Below are 7,313 nucleotides of genomic sequence, written 5' to 3'. Positions count from 1 at the left end.
CATCAAAATTATTTTCATATAAATATATTTTAAATATAATATACAAATCTTAATTTTAAATTTTTATTTAAAATATCAATTTTAATTTTAATTTTTAACATACATATAATTTTAAAATAAATAATTATTTATTATAAATTTTAATTTCATCAACGTCATTATCGTCCGTTAAGCAGTTAATAATTTAAAAATACTCCAATCAAAATCATCATATTATAACCAAACTTTTGAGATAGTCATAATCTTGTTTAAATAAAAAACGTGCATCTCGTAACAAACTTATATTCACAATCGACATACAGTGATACAATTTTTAATTCAATTAGGTTTGTTTTCTGTTAGTGGCCGACTTTGATTTTATGTCTTATTTTTAAGTAAAATATTGATTATTAAAATGCGATATATTTAATATTTTTTACAATAATAATTAATGCGTATGAAATTCAATTTTAATTGTAAGTTTTAAAATTTCATTGACATATTAAAATGTAAAAAAACATTATTAAATTACCATGGCTCTGAAAACCATAGTCTCGAGATTGGAGAACAAAGTTAACGTAATTTATTAGGAAAGTGGTATGGAATTTTTTTTTGGGAGGGTGTCGTGGATAACTATGTAAAAGGAGTGTAAAATGGATAAGGACGTATTCATGCGGAATCCACGTGGTTCCCACCTGTACCACACATCACTCAATAATAATGGTCCGTTTCCAGGCGAGGGGATAATGACGTGGACAAACCAGCAAAGAAGAAAATCCAGGATACTTCTGGTGATTTTTACAAACCAGCCCGTGGTTACTTCGATTCAATCGACTAGGTACAGTTCCGAGAACAAACTGAGCTTATCGTTTGCCATATATAGTTAGGCTGACTCATCAACTGTCCTCTACTTGCCAAATGGCATTGAAGATGGATAAACTTGTTTGTATGGAGAGAGAAGCAAATATTGTTCTAGAAGATTTTGGAAAAAAGTTTGGGCGGCTTAAGCATCTACTTTACTTGGCTCCTTCTGCACCCTCCATACTCAAAATTCCATTATTTTTTTCTCAGCCCTCGCTTTTATCCAGGCCCTGTTCCTTCACTTTTTCTCGTATATACCTGCCCATGGTTGCCTTAATATTGCTCATATATACTAATCCCGGGTTTCCTGTTTTGCTCCCCATTCGAAGGCTTTAGAAGGAGTTTTTGGTGGTATTTGCTTCTTCAATCGATTCGTTTTAGCGATAATAGCTCAAGGAAGCCTCGAATTTCTTTGATTTAACTGGGGACTGTCTTCAGTTTGTGTTGAGGATCATTCTGTAAGTGGATTCATGGAAATTATTCCTGATCTTCCAGAGGAAATCGGTCGAGAGTGCTTGCTCAGAGTGTCTTACAAAGCGCACGGGAAGCTCAAATCTGTGTGTAGAAGTTGGGAGGCTATGCTGACTAGCCCCCGGTTCTATGCGGAACGAAAGATTACTGGTACGAGCGAGCAGTTGATATGCCTTGTTCAAGCTAATCCTCAGGGGAAGTCGGCAGAGGGTAAACGGCAGGGAGCGCCTGCTTATGGGCTAACTCTATTTGACCCCCTGCAGGGCGCCTGGGACAGGTTGCCTCCAATTCCCCAATTTTCCGATGGGATTCCCCTGTTTTGCCACTGCGTTTGGGTGGATCAGAAACTTGTTGTAATTGGAGGTTGGCATCCCTCCCACTGGGAGGCAACGAATTATGTTTTTATCTATGATTTCAAATTCAGTACATGGCGCAGGGGAGCCGATATGCCCAGGGTTCGATCCTTCTTCGCTTGCGCTGTTTCTCCTGATGGGCTTATTTATGTTGCCGGAGGACATGATGAGAATAAAAACGCTCTGTTGGCTGCAGAGGCTTACGATGTGGAAGAAGACAAGTGGGAAATTCTTCCCCCAATGAACCAAGATCGAGACGAATGCCAGGGAGTCTTTATGGATGGGAAATTCACTGTGATAAGTGGATATGCGACAGAGTCGCAGGGTCGATTCGAGAGGAGTGCGGAAGTATACGATCCCAGTACAGGCGTTTGGAACAGAGTGGAGAATATGTGGAGTATTGGGGGATGCCCCAGGTCGTGTGTTGCTGCGTTTGGGAATTTGTATTTCTTCCATAGGCAACAAGTGATGTCTTATAATAGTAAAGAGAATGTTTGGGAAGTGGTGGCATCTCTTCCTGGAGATATGAATATTGTTACTTGCGCAACAGTGTGGTGTGACAAGATATTTGTGAGCGGTTCTGCTTGCAGTGGTGGCGATCAGGTGTGTTACATGCTGGACAAATCTTGGGCGTGGGCTCCTATTGAGAGGTCACATGAGTTTGACGGTTTTGCTCAATCTGCAATAACTGTAGAGATGTGAGCAGATTCTGGTGGGTCCACTTAATTTTGGGATTATAATAGTGCAGAGGGGAGCCGAGAAGTTTCAGTGTACAGTGATTAGCAACACATGTTGCCAGCATTGGGGGTGCTGAATGAATATGATTTCTATAAGTCCGGATTGTAAATATCTAGGCCATCTATCTCATCCAGCCACTGATTATGTCTGTATTATATATATATCTTGTATATTCGTGATCCCTTGTATTGAAGTGAGCAAGTTTTCGTGGAAGAGGATTTTTATTAAATATATATAAAGTTTCTGTATTTAAGTTAAAGTTAGTTTTCCAGTAGAAATTCAATAAGAAAGAATTTGGTCTTATCCATTTAGAATTATCCATTTAGAATTAACAAGGGCGATTTATTATCGGGACCAGATGAAGAGACAAAGTATGGTAAAGGCTTAATAGAAGAGGTTAGTTAAACTTTTGTTATAATTTAGTCTTGATAATAATAAAAACTTAAATAAAAAGAATTATTTAAACTTTTGCCATAATTTAATTTTGATAAAAACCACACTTATTAATTCAATATTTTTTTAGAAAACTTATTGATTCAATATACTTTCAATATACTTGGCCAACTGTTATTTAATTTTTACCTAAATATTTTATTCAATGCATATTAAAGTATTAGAAAATGTAATACAATCTATAAAATTTTAATGTATAGAAAATGTAATGCAATCTATAAAATATGTTGTGTGAGGTTTTCAAAGAGTATTGACATTCGTTCATCTAATTAGGGTTCTTTCAATTTTTTATTTTGTTGTTAAAAAATGATGGAAGTATTTTTCTACGCGGAGAACTCAAACTGAAACGCCGAGAACTTTAATAAAGGGCAGATGGCAGCCAACGAACTCATTTAGGGCACGCTAAGATGTAAACCTTGTTTTATTGTCTTCGTTAGTCTGAAAAAAAGGGAGCGATCAACTGATACAAATAGCTGTCGTCTAAAAGCTAACATTTTTATTTTTTTAGGATAATTATTTTAGTTAAAATTTGTTTTGGAATTTTTAGAATTTTTAGAATTTTAAGTTTTAGTGAAATAATTTGTAGATATTTAGTTATAGAATTTTATCCAATTTGAATTTATTTATATATTTAAAAATTTATTTTAAAAAGTTTTATATATTAAATTTTTAAAAAAATGTTAAAATTAGATTATTACAAATATAATAAATTGATAAATAAAAACCTTATTTAATATCAATTTAAATCTATTTTAATCCAGATCTACCAAGTCCCAAAATCTCTTCTAGACTAAAAATAAAATTGACCTGGATTGATTTTAATAAATTTAGAATTAAACTTAAATTATTTTTTATTTAACTTACAAAATATTACATCTCTACGCCGCTACTAGATTGAAAAGAAAAACTTCTGTACCCAATCATTATTTGAATTCTTATTCAATATCAGTCTTGGAAAAATTTACCCAAAATACTGAAAGAACTGAGACGCGAATCGGTAAGAAACAAAGATATCACGATGGCGCGCCCTCCCCAAGTATTTGGCCAGTCTTATTCAACGTCACTGTCGGTAAACAAATAGTTGCAGAGATGAGATGTGATATGGTAAGAAAGAAATATCGTGATGGCGATGTGATATGGTAAGAAAGAAATATCGTGATGGCGCGGACCCCCAAGAATTCACTGCAGCGCGGAGAATGATGGTGCGTAAGGATAGCATCGATATCAACCAAGACATCGTCGGTCCCTGTTTTAAATAAATATATGTATGTGGAAAATACTGAAAGCAAGATAAGATTCATCTGTATTGACGGAGAAAATGGGAAAGTGCCGGACAATGGGTCCGCTCTGTTTTATTTACCGAATAAAGTAGCGGTGACGGTTGTGCGTCGTCCGGCAAGATAAGAATCATTCGTATTGACGGAGAAAATGCGAAACAGTCGCACAATGGGTCCGCTCTGGTAGCGGTGACGATTGTGCGTAGTCCGGCTGTTAGCTTTTCGCTGTATATATATACGGCTGTTAGCTTGTGCGTAGTCCGGCTGTAGGCTGTTAGCTTTTTGATATATATATATATATGTTTTTCTATTTTTTTTTTTTAATTTTGTTGTGTTTTAATTTTTTGGTGAGAAAATTTATTATAACTCAGTTATTATTTTTAAATATGGGTTGATTTATTATGGTTATTCAAAGAAAATTAGATTATTTAAAATAATTTATTGTAAAGAGACATATTTTCACTTTGAATCTTAAATGTTAACATATTTATTTACTTACATCCAAATAAAATTAACTCTTAAACATAAAATCTTAAATTTTATTTATATATTTAAAAAGATTTAAAATATTAAAATTCATTATCTTATAAAAAATAATATTAAAAAAAAAACAAACCTAAACTACTCCCTGATTAGGTTATATGTCATTGACATGCTTTTGGTTTTTTTCCTAAATTTATTAACATGATTTTTTGGTAAAAACTAAATGTTTTCCCACTTAAAATATACTTTGTAATGTAACGGAGTTGTTGATATATTTTTGTCATATACAAATTAAGAAGCACAATGAGCATTGGATGCTAAGAAAATATGGAAAATGCACATCAGGTTATATGTCATTGAGATACCTTTTGGTTATTTTTCTGGAATTTATTAATATGATTTTTTTTAAAACTCAATGTCTGTTTAATTAAATTATATTTTTTAATATAAAGAGTTGTCGATATATTTTGCATTGGATGTTAAACTATTAGGTCATATGTCATCGACATTTTTTTTGGTTACTTTTCTGAAATGTATTAATATAATTTTTTATTAGTAAAAGTTTAATGTATTTTATTTAAAATATAATTTTTTATTATTTTATTGGTAAAAGTTCAATGTTTTTTATTTAAAATATATTATTTTAATATAATAAAGTTGTTAATGTATTTTTGGTCCTATAAAGTAAGAAGTATAATGTTTTTAAATTTAATTTTGTTGGAATAAAATATTTAATTTTGTTGGAATATGTAATTTTTACATAGTTGTGATTTTTTTTATGGATATTTAACACGGTATCAGAGTTATGAGCACCTAGCACTTTTTGGGTTGGGAAAATAAAAATAGTATTGTGTGATGTATTATGTGTCACATACATTTATTAGTAAGCAAATTTAGATGTTTTGCAGTGGTCTTTGTAAAGTATGTACTTGGTAACTCCAAGAGTTGGAGTGTGTAATGTAAGCCAAAAACCATTTTGCAGTGTAGATTTGTGGTAATCCAAAAACCACATGTAAGAGTGAAGTGGACAGGGATTCCTGTAGGCATGGTTTAGGGTCAGCCGACAAAACTCTTACCATGGTTGAGGGTGAGCCGAGAATAGCATGGTTGAGGGTGAGCCGAGAAAACCCTGGACCTGGTTAAGTTGGGTCTGTGGTGAGCTTTTGTGTCTGTGTTGAGCCTTGGTGGCTGAGTTGAGCCTTGATAGCTGAGAGCCCTTGTTGGCATGGTTGAGGGTAATTAATTAAATAATCAAATTAATTAAATAAACAAATTAATTAATGAATCAAACAAATTAATTAATCAATTAAACAAATTAAGTAATTAATTAAACAAATTTATTAATTTATTAAACAAATTTCAGAATTAATTAAACAATTTAATTAATTAATTGAAAAAATTAATAATTAAAAATTATATTGAAAATATTTTAACAAATTAATTAATTAATTAAACAAATTAAATAATTAACTAAACAATTAATTAATTAATTAAAAAATAATTAATTAATTAAACAATTTAATTAATTAATTAAACAAATTAATTATTTAACTAAACAAATTAATAATTAATAAACTAATTCATTAATTAAAATAATAATAATAAATAAATAATAAAAATAAAAATCTGAATATTAATAAACAAAATGGATAATGACCGACCTAATTTCTTAGATTATTTCTTCCATAACATACATATATATAACCTAAAACATAACTCATGGATACATCATTAATATCTTTAGCATATCTATTGATGCATCCCCTGATGATGGACTCACTTAGTAGTCTGAAACATTGGGTTTACAAAACTCTATAACAGGTCATTCCTCCTCTATTTATTACATTTATGCAAAGGGCATCCTAGTACACTGGCGGTTGTAGCCGTTGGCACCCATGCCTTACAGTGGATGGTTGCTACTTTATATGGACATCAATATATTCTTTTGTTATGTTTGACCACAACTAGACTTTGCGGATTGATATCGAGAGATATCGAGCGAAGGGCATCCTAGTGCATTGGCGGTTGTAGCTGTTCGCACCCATGCATTACGATGGATTGTTGCTCCTTTATCTGGACATCAACATATTCTTTTGTTATGTTTGACCACAACTAAACTTTGTAGATTGATATCGAGAGATATTGAGACAAGTACTCATTAAGGGGGTGTGTTGGAATGCAATTCCTACGTGTCTCAGTTGTGATTATTTCTATCTAGAGGAGTTGCTCCTATTTTGTTTCTTAGATTTTTGTATGGTTGAGATATTTTTCCAACCAAGAGATTATGTGTATAAGATAGTTTCCTTATCTTAAAACATTACTTCATATATTTATTTATAACATTATTTGATTAATGTGAATATTGATTTCCTTATGGAAATTTAACAAATTTATATTTTTTAGTATAAATGAATCGTGAATGAATTTTTTTGTTGAGATCTACAAAAGGCTAAATTTAAAAAATGCATACACTATTAATTTATTATTTTTTAGTTTTTTAATAGAATTTATTGAAAATGAGTTTGTTTTGTTTGTTTAAATTATTTTTTAAATATAAAAGTGAATTCAAAGCTCTGAAATATTTTTGCACTACTTAAATTATGTATAAATTTAATAAATATAAATTATCATTATCGAATTTTCTAAACAAATTTTAAACCAAATTAAATGAAAAACGTTACATGGAAATTTGGCTTCG

At 31.3% G+C, this 7,313-nt stretch overlaps 1 pseudogene; it reads left to right on the top strand.

Moving 5' to 3' along the window:
- The first annotated feature begins 972 nt into the window (after positions 1 to 972).
- On the top strand, positions 973 to 2,661 carry LOC149187542 (F-box/kelch-repeat protein At1g80440 pseudogene; annotated as a pseudogene).
- Positions 2,662 to 7,313: the final 4,652 nt, after the last annotated feature.

This window comes from Pinus tabuliformis, chromosome 3_1, assembly GCF_031772625.1.
Source record: "Pinus tabuliformis cultivar Carrire ecotype Pingquan chromosome 3_1, CPIR1, whole genome shotgun sequence".
NCBI classification, from domain to species: domain Eukaryota; kingdom Viridiplantae; phylum Streptophyta; class Pinopsida; order Pinales; family Pinaceae; genus Pinus; species Pinus tabuliformis.
The sequence above is the reverse complement of the archived record's forward strand: the minus strand, read 5'-3'. Positions and strand labels throughout refer to the sequence as shown.